The following is a 15650-nucleotide window of genomic DNA, read 5'->3' as shown; positions in this document are numbered from 1 at the left end:
TCATTATCTCAAAAATTAATGTGACTTGCTCATAAGAAGCAAAACTTGTCCTGGTCCTGAGAACATTGTATTTCATAAAAGAGACACTGAAAAACGTGGAGGACAATGGATTTGGCAGTGTCACTATAGTAAACACCACAGTGAGTACTGCACTGATGGCATTTGGTGTGCCCCGCAGTAAAAGGTGAGAGCACTGGTCTATTGTGATAGCAATCACAGAAATAAATGTGTAGAATAGAGAATAGATCTTAAAAGTTCTTATCACAAGAAAAAAAATTATAACTACTATGTGTGATGATGGATGTTAACTAGACATATTGTGCTGATCATTTAACACAATATATACACACAGTTAACCCTTTAACAACACAGGGGTTTAGAGGTGCCAATGCTGGCACAGTTGAAATATTACTATGTCCACTAATGAATCCTTAAGAGCCTAGTAGAATTGAGAAAATATAGAAATATTCTAGTATTACATTCTTATTTTACAATTGAAGAATCTAAGTTGCAAAGATAATGGTATAGAAAAGATATAAATTGTAATAACAAAATCAGATCAAAATATAAATTGCTTAATTCTGTTCTTTATTGTACTGTGCCATTGCTGTCATGTATGTACCTGTAGAATCTGACTCATGTTAACTGAGATAGTAATATGTGTTATAATAGCTTGTGTCATTTCTGTGAATTATCAAAATAAATGAGAACCCAGATATCCATAGCCATAATTTTGAAGTTAATAAAATTAATTTGCTTGTATTGTCTCATTTTGATTCTCATAGCATTCTTGAGATTTAGCATTGGTGACCCCATTTGTTAGATTAAAATCAGAGAATCACAGAGTCTCAGTGGTTTCTCCAACTCTCATGACTAAAAATTATAGGAAAGGTTTCATATTCAGGGATTTCAATTTCAAATTAAGCATTCATTTACCAATCTATAATTTTCAATATCATAACAACTTAATCTGTTGGTTGAGTCATTTGTTCAATAAACATTTATTGAACACAAGTTTGTATGAATGATGATCTGGAGAGTAGAAAAACACATAATACAATTTAATTTTTGCTCAAGAGTCACAGTATATACAGGACAAAAAAAGGAAAATTGTCCTTTTCATGACCAAAGTTAGTTATTAAAATATTCTAGTAATTAATTCATTTGCTATTATAAAGTTTTTGCATCATGAGTGATATCAAATAGTGTTAGGTTGGTGCAAACGCAATTGCCGTTTCAAAGGTTAAAAATAAATGCATAAAACGCAATTACGTTTGAACCAACCTAATAACTCACTGAAATTTGCCTGAGCTAGCACCTCTCTAGAATAACGTATATTTTATGTCTAATTTGCTTTATTTAAGGTATATAAATGTATGTTTATCACTAAGCACAATGGCTGGCACTGTGAGAACTATTAGTAGTAATAATAATAGTGAGAATTGTTAATAATAGTTATAATAATAATAATAATAAGAAGAACTATTAGTAACTATTATGTATGCCTTTTATAATGAAAAATCAGCTTGGTTAAACACTGTATGCTGAATGGAAATTTTTTACAAAGTTTTTGCCTTTTTCTCTCTATAAAAAATTCTAGTGACGATTTAAGAGGTCAAGTAAGAACCGCTGTGAAATGGGTTGAAAGAATTACTAGCACAATTCATCATTTACATATTGTAAATGCACTAAAGTGCAAGACTTTTTAAAACTTTAATGAATGCCACACTTGTCTATAAAATTTACAAGTAATTTCCCAGTCATGATGTATGCGGTCTTCTGTCTGATTCAGAATTTCTTTTTCAGTAGAATATAAAGGACATTTAAATGAATGCTAGGAAAAATGGTCACCTGCATAAAATATGAGGGATTATGAGATACTTATTTCTACTTCTTTTACTTTGGTTTTCCAATTTAATTTAGTTGCTGCTTCATTTTCCATGTGTTATCTTTATCTTTTTATTTTTTTCTCCCAATTAAACACTAACCTGCATAATGCTTGGTTCTAGGTGCCCACTTTAGAATCAAAGAGTCAGTTATAATTTGGGATCTGATTCAATCTAGTTATGCGCCTATGGGTAAGTTGTAACTTTTCTGTGATTCACTTTCTTTTGTAAAATGATGATTTTTTTAAAAAGCCTCTCAGATTTACTACCAAAAACTCATTTAGCATATGCAGTAGATATAGTCCAAGTTATAGCTATAACCATTATCATTATTCTGAGTTAAATTGAGGGGTGTGAAGTTATTTTGAGTATGATTAAACAATAAAAGTATTGCATGTTTAACAGTTATTGCTGTGGAGAGAGAGAGAAAATATCCTCTTCCTCATCACATACAATAGGTTTTTCTCTTGAAAAGAAAAGATAAAAAAATAAAGAATTGTGAGTTGATTTGGATTAAGAATAAGAATGTACCTTTAATTAAAAAAAAAAAAAAGAATGTACCTTTAGTTTAGGACAAACCTATCCATTTAGTAAGTTTCTCCTGGCTTGTGTCATTTAACTGGCCTCTTTAAGCTAAGCATATCTTAATAAAAATAAAATTATATTTCTAGAAATGCTCTAGTTGTACTTTAGAATAATTTTTGTTTCTTTTTCAGATAGTGTAGAAAAAAACAACAACTACCTTTCCTATGACTTTTCAATCTCTAAGAATTTTCTTTCGATAAAATGTTTTTTGTGGGTCTTTATAATGGAATGTTTTATATTTTATGCTATTAATGACTTACTATTAAGAAAATGGCATTTTTTTAAAAGTACCTAAAGTAAATATTTAGATGGTTTCTTATATTTATTGAATCAAAAGTAGTAAATACATTTTTCATTATTATTTTATTAATAATACACTTTAGAAAAAGAGCTCTTGGAAAATTCAGCTCTGATAGGCAAATATTATTAACAAAGGGGGGAAAGGATAAATGAATTATTAATGAAACAAATTATAAAACAATTTTAGACACATATGTGAATTCTTAATGCGTTTTTAAAATCTAGTGGATAGTGACTAGTCATCCTTTTATCTTCATTGAGACAGAGCAAAAGAAAATGAGTATCGACAGCTTTAAGTAGGTAAATTGATAAGTAAAGAGCAGAGATGTAGCTTGACTAAAATATTTATGAGTACTGTTGATTTCTGTGTTGTAGTGATAATTTTTTCCATGGGATGAGATAATTGGGTTACTCATTTTTTCATAAACAGATTTTATCTTAATGAAAATGTGAATTTTGGTAGCATCACAAAACAAATACACTATGATAACATAGTTTCTTATTTCTTTAAAGAAATCAATGTACCTTTGACTGTTACATTATATCTTATCATTATGACTCCTCATGGGAACCTGTAAAAAGAGGTGCATATTCAGTTACACCCTACTTTGAGAGGGTGTGTGTTTAAGCATATTTAAGCTTGTTAAGAATGTGGCAGCATCACTTTTTCAGGGATGTTTCTGCCTTTATTTTAAGTTCTCAATATATGACCTAAGAAATAATGTCTAAAAAATATTTATTTTTCATTCAAAATAATTTAGCATTTACTTGTACCCATTCACAATATCTACAGGAAAAAAAGCTGACCTTTCTGATTTAAATTCTTGAAAACGATACAATATTTACATCAATTACAGTCAAGAAAGCACACTTGCTCCTTCTTTCAATGTTAATGATGTGAATAAGTTGACTAAACCTAATTAAATATTTCATGTCTAAAATATTGTCTTAGGCTAGCTAGATTCATTGCCTAAACAGAAACATAAAACTATTTTAGCCCTTTTTCTACAATTCTAATTCAACTAACATCTATGTATTCAATTCAGTTATCATAGTCACTTTTTTTAATACTCCTGTTAATTAAGTCTCTCATAGACTATACCAATAGTTTTCTATTTAGTAGCCTTGAATCTTGCTTAGTATCACTGGATACATTTTCTAAAATATTAAATTCATAAATCCATTCACTTTGTAAAACATTTACTGTGGGCCCTAAATGTATAAAAATCCAAGTGAATTATGATGCAATTCAATGGTCTCTATTACCTGTGCCCAACCAACTTTTCTAAAATGTGTGTTAGGAGCAAACTTGTTTAATATCAGCAATTTGTTTATTTAGCTACCTATATGATAAGTTATGATAATATAGTAGTAACAGCTACAATAGTTGTTATAGTAGTTATAAAGCATACTATTTATTTATACAAGACATTACACAATATTTACCTCATTCAATCAGTACACAAAACAGTTTAAACTCATGTAGTGACAGGTGGCAGAGACAGAGTTTGCATCTAGGCCCATTGGATGCTGAATTATGCTCTCTCCGAAGCATTAATGCAGAATAATTTTTGGCTCAATAAAGGACAATTATTGAAGCCTAATTTAGCTTCTTTCCATTTAGTATATAGTTAAATTGTTTTCTACTACCTATTATATTATGTAAATGCTATCTTAAGTCAAAGTCAAATTTGTTTCTAGAACACTTTTTTTTTTCCTAAGCCTTGAGTTACTGTATTCCATTTTCTGGAGTTTCCAGCTGTTAAAGTGTTGCTTGTGATTGAAGGACCTTTCAAATATAATTTTTCTAAAAGACTTCTACCCTGGCATCAAAGTTATTTAAAATGATTTTAGAAAACAACTCAGTAGCCACATAGCTTTTGGCAAATTATTTATTTTTAGTCTTGGTTTACTATTCTAACAAATGGAGGGATTGAACCAAATGACCAAATGATCCCAATGTTATCTTCCCTAAATAGCATGATTAATTTCTATTATTGATAGAAGTGTAATAAAACAACCAACCCTAATCACTTCTACATGGTAATTCCTTTATTATTATTATTATTATTATAGTTAGATAAAAAGAGTATAGAGATCAGTAAATGGATGCATTAACAGATAAATGATGAACACATAGATGGAATCTAAAACTATCTACATATCATAATAAATATAAAGACTTATGATATTCTTTATATTTAGAAAATATGAGTTTTTTATGAGCCTTTAAAATATATAGAATTTAAATAGAAAGAAATAGAAGAATATTCAGAGGGTATGGTTAATGATTGAAGGAGAATTAATCAGGAGTTTGAAGGGGAATAATGCAGAATGGCTGGTGGAATTAAGGCAGTAAAGTTAGGTATCAAAGGTTTATTTCTCTTATCATTGCATATTGAAATATCAAGCAAACATGTTATTTAAAGTTTAAAAAGAGTATTTAGGGGATGAAAATATATAATGAAATATATAAAAAAATAAACATTTTATTATAACCACAGTAGTTTCAAGCCCTACATTTTTAGTATACATTCACCTTTTTAATCTTTTCTTTTTCTTTTTTAACTTTTTATAATGGAAGATTTCAAACATATAAGGCACTAGTATAATGAACATTTTTTTTTGCCTGTCACTCAGCTTCAAAAATTATCAGCTCATTATCAATTTTTGTTCACCTACATTCCCTACACCCCTACATCCCTACCTGCATTGCTGCTGTGTTGTGTCTTAGAGAATTTTTAACATAAGGGTATTTCATTCATATTTACTTTAGCATATATCTGTAAAATATATGGCTTTAATAAAAACTTATCCATCACACAGTTGTTATACATAAACACCTTAACAGTAATTCCTTAATATCCTCAAATATCCATTTTTCATTCAGTTTTCCCAATTGTCCTGCAATTTTTATTGTTGATTTCTTTAAATCAGGATTCAAACAAATTTTAACCATTATAATTGTTTGATATGTCTTAGTATGTCTCATCACATTCTCACATACTTATTACTTTAGTCTTAAATTAAATTATTAGTCTTAAATTATTTACGTTCTTTCAATGTGCTGTACCATTTTCTACTGGAAAGCCTTTTCTTATCAGTATCCTCACTTGGAATGACTCATCCCATTTTTCACTTGGCTAGTTTCATCTAATCGTTCAAGTCTCATTTTAAATTTAACTGCTTATGGAAGAATTCTCAGTGCACTAGTTTTACAACTTGATCCCCTCTCTCAGCTGTCTTTTTGTATCTCAGCTCACTGTGTATTTTTCTTTTTCAAAACATATTATCTCTGCTAAAAGCTGTAGTATTGATCTGTTTTCTTATCTTTTAATTTGGCTTCTGTGCTGGAGCAGAAATCATGCATATTTCATTTTTCAACAAATCTTCAATCATCAGGACTGCGCCTAATTTATATAAATTTCATGCGTGTTTTTTTTACTGAAGGAGCAAATGAAGCCCTCACTTTCATCCTATGGCATTGGTTTCTTACATCAATAGAATGATAGAAACTATCCAATGATAATTCTTTCAAATTTCTACTTTTCACTTCAAACTTCTCCGTATTATAAATTATTTTATTCTCTCCAGTTTCAGAGAAACACTTATCTGAACTATTTGAACAACTGATCTTATCTTTGCCAGCCCTCCCAGGATTTCCCTTAGTATCTTTAGTTTCTCTTTTCCTCTAATGACTCCTTCACTTGATTTCCAAGAACCCAAGATATTGTGTATGGGATTCTGCTCTCCTCTTTCTTGTTTTTCTATGTTTAATGCTTTGAAAATATAGGCTATATTCTGTAGTATTTTACAACCTACTCCATCACATAATGTGGTCCGTGCCAACAGCCCGCACTAAAATCTTTCTCAAAAAAAATTGATTTATCAATCACAAACCTCTTTCTTAGGGTTTATTCTGGCCAGCCTTTTTACTGCATTTGACTCTGAAATTCTTGTAGCAATCTTCACTCTTAATTGATTTTGCTCTGTATCTTTTGATACTTTCTCTTCTGGACACAGTTCTATCTTAAATCCTGATCATTTTTTGAATGACTCTCACTCCCTCGATTTTTACCTCTCTTCAATGTTCATCTCCATATAGAAGTCCCATTCATTAATTATTATCCTTTATATATACTAAGGTCTCAATAAACATGGTCAAATAGAACTGACTTGAAACAGCATGCCTTACTCCCAGCTTTGTTTTTCAACAGACTTGAATCTGTTGAGTTGGACTGGCATAGCTACCCCAAAGTTGTCTGCCCGATAGATTGGACCAATGAGGCATAATATGAGTCAAGAAACCCATATAGTGTCATGTGGAACCTAGACTAATCAAGGGAATCACTACATAAATTATATAAACATCTAACCACTATGCTATATACCTGGAACTAGAATTATATTGAATGTCAACTGTAACTGAATAACAACAAAAAAATAGTATAGTCTGCAAGAGAAACAAAACCATTTTCTATAAATTTCCTACATTAAATAACCATATTAGTTACTTCTCTGCATTTTTGGAAGAGGGGAAATGTAAAGAAGAGGACTTCTAGAGATAGCATGAGTCTTATGCAATAACCATATTCTTATTTTAATATTGAGTAACAAGTAGTACAAATTCAATGTTAAATTAAATTAGATGGACAAAACCTTACTGATCCATTTTAAATCTACTTTAGAATAACGCATATAAGGTAGAGTCTATCCTTTTACCACACCCCCAACACCTCCCTCACTGATATTTTTTCAAACCATCTGAGATCTGAGACATCTCCAGAAAAAATTATGACTGTCTCTGGTATATCAATACTGCTACTTCTAATGAAATTACATTACTAAGCCTCAGCTTTAAATGAGTTCTCTAGTATTTGTAGTTTCCAATTATATACAGAGGTTCCAAAGACCATAGCACAATCCTTTTACAGAGAAATAAAAATTATGGCTAGACAGAGTTGCTTTGTAAATGGAAGGTCAGAGATTAGATCAAGGTGGTAGGGCGAGCATATGAATCAATCATCAAAATCTCAGGAAATATTTTAATGAGAGAGTTTATCAGTTATAAAATGGCAAGTGTCATCAGAATACAATGGCCTTTTTGAGATACGCCTAGAAGATAGTACGTAATAATTTCAGAGGGACAGAGAAATTAGGGCTCGGAAATCACAGCCTAGATCTCAGGTAGAAGGAGAAAAATAGAACATTTCTAAGCCTAGAATGGACAAATACAATGAGTAGAAAGGAGGCCCTGGGATATTAATGAAGGTAATTAGATACTATCTATAAAAGCGGTGATGTAACTCTGCCTTACTGTATGTATGCTGAGTAGGTGAGAGCAGTTTTGGTTACTCTTTGGCTGAAGCACTGGCTCTACATTCCGAAGCATGTGACTAAAAGACTAGCAGCAGAGTACAATTTTATTCTGTACTTTCATAAAAACAGTAGGGGAAGGAACAGAATTGCAAAAATGATTTTTCTTTCTGGATAATGAAGTGGCTTGCCATAGGGGTTTTCCCTGACAGATAGATATATTGAGGATGTAGAAAAAGTGCCCAGACATCCAATGCCCAGGACAGTTATGGACTTTGACAACCATAAGTCAAGCTACCTGTATAGCCTGTAACTTCATCTCACATCCCCACCATCCACATTTTATTACCAGCTGAATGCTCTTCTAATGGAGCTCTGTTTACCACCAGCACACACTGATTTTCATTTGGGTGCCAACATATGTTCCAGTCATCTATGACTGCTCTGATTCCCTGCCCCAATTATAAATATGAAAAATAAATCTACACCTATAAAACAAGACTCATCAAATATTTCAGGAAAACAACACAATAGAGAGGCAGTAAACTCTTAAAATTGTTGACACATCTCAACAAAACAGTTCTTAGAGGAAAAGTTTTTTACATGTATAATTAATAACTGCCTCAATAAGTCTCCAATCTAGATGATATTGAATGTATAAAAAAATCAAATTGTCATAAGAAAAGTCATATATATATATATATATATATATATATATATATATATATATATATGTTGCGTCCTGCACAACACAAGCAGTGGGGAAAGCGAGGGAGGCGGCAAGGGCTAAATTCTATTATAGAAATAAAGAGACAAGAGACACTGAATGCAAAGAAACCACAGAGGACCAAGGGACTCACAGCCTCAAGGGACTGGAGCCCCGAATCTGGTCGTAGTGGGTATTTATTGTTTTTTTTACAATAGGCATCACATGATTCTGGGCAGGGTCTGTAAGACTCTCACACCACTGATACAATTAGCATATTTCCAATACCCAATCATATTGTCCCAAAGCAACCTGTTCATGCTGTCCCCACATGATCAAGGTGCGCTGTGTACAACCCCTGGGGGAGTAGGTTTCTCAGAGCAATTACCTCATGAGTTAAGCTGGAAGCGAGATAAGTTAGCTCAGTTAACGTTCCTTAGCACAATAGGGTGCCGGACATCAGAAGCATGCATCAGCAGCTTCCAGAAAGCATTGGAGCAGGGGCATCCCTCCTAGTTTCACATTAGCTCATGGGGGTCCCTGGGGTCCCGTCTGGCTTAAGTCGTTCCTCCCTTGAGGAATCTTACTCGTCTTTGACCGCAGACCCAGCATACTGGGACCAAGAGAGGAAACCTATAAAACTCAACCCCTAAGAGGGACAACCCCGCAACCCTCTTTCCTTAAGGAAAGGATGGTAGGGACAAACGGTTAAGGTGCTGTGTGACAACATATATATATATATATATATATATATATATATATATATATATATATATATATATATATATATATATATAAAATTTACACACACACACACCACACACGAGGCATGACAATTAAGTTCATGAACTCATCCTAGGAAAAGTGCTACATACCTCATTAATGAATATCACTATGGTCACCTTTGAAGTATTCCCCTTGAGACGCTATGCACTGATGCCAGCGCCTAGTCCACCTTTCCAAGCAATTTTGGAACTCTTTTTCTGGAATAACCATCAGAGCTATCGTAGTATTACACTTGATGTCCTGAATGTCATCAAAATCTCTTCCTTTCAATATTTCCTTTATCTTTGGGTCAAGAAAGAAGTCATTGGGGGCCAGATCAGGTGAGTCAGGAGGGTGTTCCAATACAGCTACTTTTTTACTAGTGAAAGACTCCCTCACAGACAGTGCCTTGTGAGCTGGTGCATTGTCATGATGCAAGAGCCATGAATTGTTGGCAAAAAGTTCTGGTTGTCTAGCTTTTTCCTGCAGCCTTTTCAGCACTTCCAAATAGTAAACTTGGTTAACTGTTTGTCCAGTTGGTACAACTTCATAATGAATAATCCCTCTGATATCAAAAAAGTTAGCATCGTTGCTAATGCAACAAGTTTGCAAACCTAATTGTTAGACCTCTTATATACTGGGGGTGCCAAAAAAAATGTACACAACATTGGTCAATGTTGCTCAAGAAGTAGTTCACCATAATCAGAAGTGTCTGGGTGCTGATGGTAACCACTGTGCGTACCTCTTGTAATTGCAGAAGTCAAACTTAACTTGCATTCATCTTTTGTTATCAGTATATATTGAGTATTACAATTTTTATGTATATGTATATGTATATGTATATGTATATGTATATGTATATGTATATGTATATGTATATGTATATGTATATATATCCAGAATAGAGAGACACGAACAAGATCGAATTAGTGAATTAGAAAAGGGAGCTGACAGTTTTTTTTTTTGAGAAAACATTCTCTAAAATTCTCAAACATGTCTTTTCAAACTGTTTTTACAAAAAGTCAGAGATATAACTACTAAAACAGAAATGATAAGAAACATGAAGAAAAAATTGGGAGCTATAATATCTGTGCAATTAAACAATCCGTAAGGAGAGAACAGAGAGAATAGATGAGAACAAGGAAAAACAAAACAAAAACTAATAGAAAATAATTCTCTGAGTTGAAAATAAACGAAATCTATTAGTTTGAAAGGAAGACTAAGCCCAATTACTAAATAATACACCAATTTGGATATGTTTTCCTGAAATTACAAATTTTCAAGGTAGAATAAAGAGAATCCCCAAAGTTCCATTTATTTGAAGGAGTATTTGAAAGAGTATCAGATTAACAACAGACTTCTCATGAGCAATACTAGAGGAAAGTTCATTTATAGTTTTAACATATTTGATACAATTGCCTAATAGGAGACAATTGAAATTGTCATCAGACATTTTATATCACATGGATTAAAGATACTGACAGAATTGTTGAAATCAAATCTATGTATAATATTTACTTCACAATTATAACAATGAGCAAAATAGCTGTATGTACAATATATTACATAAAAGATACTACCTACAAGCCTAATACATTTTAGCATGATGAAATAATATTATTTTGAATATATCTAGTTTTACACATGTTTTGTGATGTTGAGGAATGAAAGTGTAGATAAACTAACATAGGACCTAATGCACATTAACTGCTTTAATTATTATAATTAGAGTTAATGTTGCAAAATTGCCTTATATCCATGGAAAAATTGATCTATAACAGGGAAAGTGTTAAAAAATAAAAACAAATTTAAGAAAATGGGAAAAACAAATTTGATTCCTCAAATTCTCAAATCAGGATTTATTAGTAGTTTCAAATAGAGGTCTTTGAAATTTTTAAATACAAAGCACTAAGTTTTCATCAGGAAGTATGGGTATTTGAGGGAATTATTAAACAATACAAAAACATATTGGCAAAATCTACAAATACAAAGTAAAACTCTATCAATCTCTATCAATAGTTTAAAGCAGGATTCTTCAACCCTGACTGTACATTATCACCCCCTGGGGAGATTTAAAAAGTATCTCTGCTGAGGACCCAGCCCCAGAGATTCTTATTGAATTGGCCTGGATGGAATCCCTGGAATGGCAGCTTTTAAATGCTCCCTAGGAGGTTCTATTGTTCAGCCAGGGATGAGAACCACTGGTTGGAGTTAATAGTATTGGTATTATCACATGTATACTCTATTAGCATGTGTATAAATATATAAACAGATTTTATTTTATCCTTTAAAAATATGCAGAAACCAGGTATGGGACAGGAGGTTACATGTCCCGTATCATATTTTACTTCTGCTCTGTCACCACCAATGACAAGGAATTCACAGTGTCTGGCACCCAGTAGTCAGTTAAATAATTTTTTGTTGAACTGTGAATTGAACTCCCTCCTGAAGTTACCTAATGCATCATTCCTTGTAATATTCTTCTTTGGTGTTTTTAAATGTGGACGTCCTTTCCCATGGCATAATCAGTGTCATCACCATCTGTATTTTCTATACTTGTGGCTGTATTAAAACTAGCAAATTATACTTATATCCTAGTTCATCCTCTTGGGATTACCAAGCTGCTCCTTTACCTATATGCTCATTTTCATTATAGATACACATCTCTAATTCACTTCCTCTTCATCATTATTTTGATAACCTTAGACTAGGGAAAGAGGAAAAATGTTCACGTTAACCTAACAGAAAAAGCAAAGATATGTTTACACATAAAATAAACTAAAAGTTATATTAATTGGAAGGGCATTGGTTAATTTTTAAACTCTCATTGTGAATGCTTTTAATTGTAGGCGTTTTGGAGGAAAGCAAGCCATAGGCCGGGTGGAAGTCCCTCCCTTTTCCATGGTCATCTACCCTTGCCCCCAACTCTAGCAGATTATAACAACCTGAGAAAAGTATTTACCTTTCCATGTTAAAGAAGCAACAGAACTGGATAGATGAGATAAGCCACAGAAATGCAATGCCATAGACTAAAGAATGGTCCTGTATCGGTTTTTTCGTTTGTTTGTTTAATGCATGACAAATTAAGACAAATGTATTAGTTTACAACAACACAGGTTTAATATCTCCTATTTCTCATGGGTTAAGAGTCCAGGTATCCTCCAACTTAGTTTCTCACAGGCTGCTGACATGGTGTTGGCAAGATTGCATTCACCTTTGGAGACTTGACTGGGGAAGAATCCATTTCCAAGTTCATTTGAGTTGTTGGCAGAATTTATTCCTTGTAGTTATATGATTGAAGGCCCCAGCTCCTACCTGCCTGTGAGCTGGAGTCTGCCTTAGGTTCTAGAGACAGCTCACATTTCTTGTCACATGGGCATCTTCAACTTGGTTGCTTACTTCAAGCCTGCACAGAGAGTATCTAGCACCAATCTCCTAAAATGGAGTCTTATAGCACATAACCTAATACTAAGTCTGTAACACCTTATCCCTTTTGCCACATGGGATTGCTTATAAGATGATCACAAGTCCCCTGCACCCTCAACAAGAGATAACATAAAAGGCTGAACACAAGAGATAAGAATTATTCAAGTCACCGTGAGGTCTGCCAGAGATCCCAATAAATGTAAGCTTGATTATTTATATAGGGAGAGGTGCTCATCCTAGCATAAAAGGAGTGGGTGGAATACTAGAAAAAGTTCTTAAGGAGCTAGAATCACTAAACTCTGACAATCCTTTTCTGTATGCAAAGTTAGTAAAGTTCTTGTGTGGTACAGGAAAGGGAAGTCAGTAGGCCCTTGTTCCTGTATATATATATTTCAGGTGTGAAACCAGCTGATGATGAATTAATAAGGTCTTTATTTAATTTTATCGTCTCTAGAGTTTGATTAGATAGTTTGGGGAAGCTCAGGAAGATAGGACTTCCTTGTTTCTAGCACCCCTTCCTATCCACAGTCAAGGTTCTTCTAGTACACTTAGAAGAAAATTTGGTATGATTTATATATGTACCAATGCTGCTTTCATACTTCTCATTCTTTCCACTTATCTTTTTATTGGTTCCTCTCATGGGCATGCTCATATTCTTGTTCTTGATTTCCTCTCTGAAGACTTCCCTTCTTTCATTTATGAGAGCAGTTGTAATTCATTATCAGTAAAGCTAGGACTCAGAAAAAGAAATGTCATCTTAGAAAGATGGCTCATATTTTAGAATTCAAAAATAGGGATGTTATGATATTAAAAATGATGGTAATCAGTGAAAAAAGTTAAAATAGTGATAAACATAAATTATTTTGATGAATGTAGGTGTGGATAAGATTATAAAGATTGATAAATGCTTTTCAAACATAAGATTTTTTTTGTGCTCACTTTGGGAGCATATGTACTAAAATTGGAACAATACAGAGATTAGCATAACCACTGTGAAATGCTGACATGCTAATCCGTGAACTATTCTATATTTTTGTGACAATAGTTAACAATAATGTATTGTATATTTGACATTTGCACAAAGGGATAGAGCTTACATTAATCTTCTCACCACACACACAGAAAATGGTAACTATGTAGAGGTAATAGATATGTTAACTAGCTTGATCATGGTGACTTTTATGATGTTTGCATAATTCAAAACGTCATGTTGTACACCTTAAATATATAGAATTTTTATACATTAGAGTATATCAATAAAGCTTTTAAAACTAAAATATGCACATATATATGTATATATATATATACATATACACACACACACACACACATATATATATATATATATATATATATATATATATATATATATAATTTCTTAAAGGGAAGGTTTGTTGTCATTTGGGATTTTTACTTTGTCTATTAACTCTCATGGATCTTTCATTCTAAAAATCAGACACTATAAACAGAAAAGACATCATTAATATTCATCGTGTGTAAGCCAGTTCATATGCAAGTCTGAATCTGTGTGCTGATAGAAAAAAGTAAGTTTTAATCAATAATTTTGATTACTTAAAATACAGATATTTAGTTTTCATTTTCTTCTTTATGTGATGTGATTTTCACTGTAGTAAAGAAAAAATATTTAACTAATTAATATTTGTGCTAAATTGGAAAATATGATTCAATTTTCAGTGAATGACCAATTTTCTTCATTCATATGCCTTCTGAGGCCACCACTATAATAAGAAGACCATTGTTTTATTTTGATGATAGGTAGATCTTACCTCTTTTTAATGCTAATGCTAGCCTTTTTCTCTGAATTTCAGAGAAACTCCAGGAAACCTTATTTGTTTCCAGGTATTGGTCAAGGAGAGGAAACATACAAGTAGTTCCAAGTGCCCTGAAAACTATCTTTTGTCTAAAGAATTCAAAATCCTGTAAATCTTCCAGAACAAATGTTAAGCCCAGAATTAACTTAGGAGAGCATCTGAGTGACCCCACAAATTAATGGAACTAGTTATGTAGGATTTTCTGTATATAATGATATGTGAGTTTTAGTAAATGCTTAGTGAGGACTGAGATCCTCAATTACCCAAGCTGTCAGGAGCTCAGAATTCTAGGTAGATGTGATGATGAATTTCTATTTTCCAGAAGAAATTTGAAAACTTGCATCAAGCAGCAATGGAGAATCCCTGCTAACACAGCATTATCAAGTGTATACCCAGGCTTTGCAGTCATAATTATAAAGCTTGCATTTACCTTATGTCTTTAACACTCCCAAGCATGAAGAAACTAGACTTGAATGAGGATAAAGTAAAATAAACTATTTTCCCTTGGTTTTGCCTATACTGCTACGTGGTTCTTAATCAATGATTTTGCTCCCAGGACATTTGGAATTCTATGGTGGTGCTTTTATTGTCTTAACTTTGGAGTAAGGATGCTATTGCATCTAGTGGGAGGAGGCCATGAGTGGTGCTAAACATTGTACAATGCACAGCACAAATCATGTGTTCAAATAATCATTTGAACTAAAACGTACGTAGGTTGATTTACCCTGCAGAGATGTACTTGGTAATTAAGGAAAAAACAGAATTACTTTATACTTTTAATGGACAACTACTAAATTAGTCAGACAATTTCTTTAAAAATGTTACTATATTATT

At 32.5% G+C, this 15650-nt stretch overlaps 1 non-coding gene across 1 annotated transcript; it reads left to right on the top strand.

Moving 5' to 3' along the window:
• Positions 1 to 13915: 13915 nt before the first annotated feature.
• Positions 13916 to 14019, top strand: LOC141568039 (U6 spliceosomal RNA). The gene has a single exon (XR_012491055.1). It is a non-coding gene; the product is annotated as a U6 spliceosomal RNA (small nuclear RNA).
• The last annotated feature ends 1631 nt before the right edge of the window (positions 14020 to 15650 follow it).

The sequence above is a fragment of the Rhinolophus sinicus genome, chromosome 17 (assembly GCF_057876585.1).
Source record: "Rhinolophus sinicus isolate RSI-liver-muscle chromosome 17, RSI-T2T, whole genome shotgun sequence".
Classification (NCBI taxonomy): domain Eukaryota; kingdom Metazoa; phylum Chordata; class Mammalia; order Chiroptera; family Rhinolophidae; genus Rhinolophus; species Rhinolophus sinicus.
This window is presented reverse-complemented; position numbering and strand designations above follow the sequence as displayed.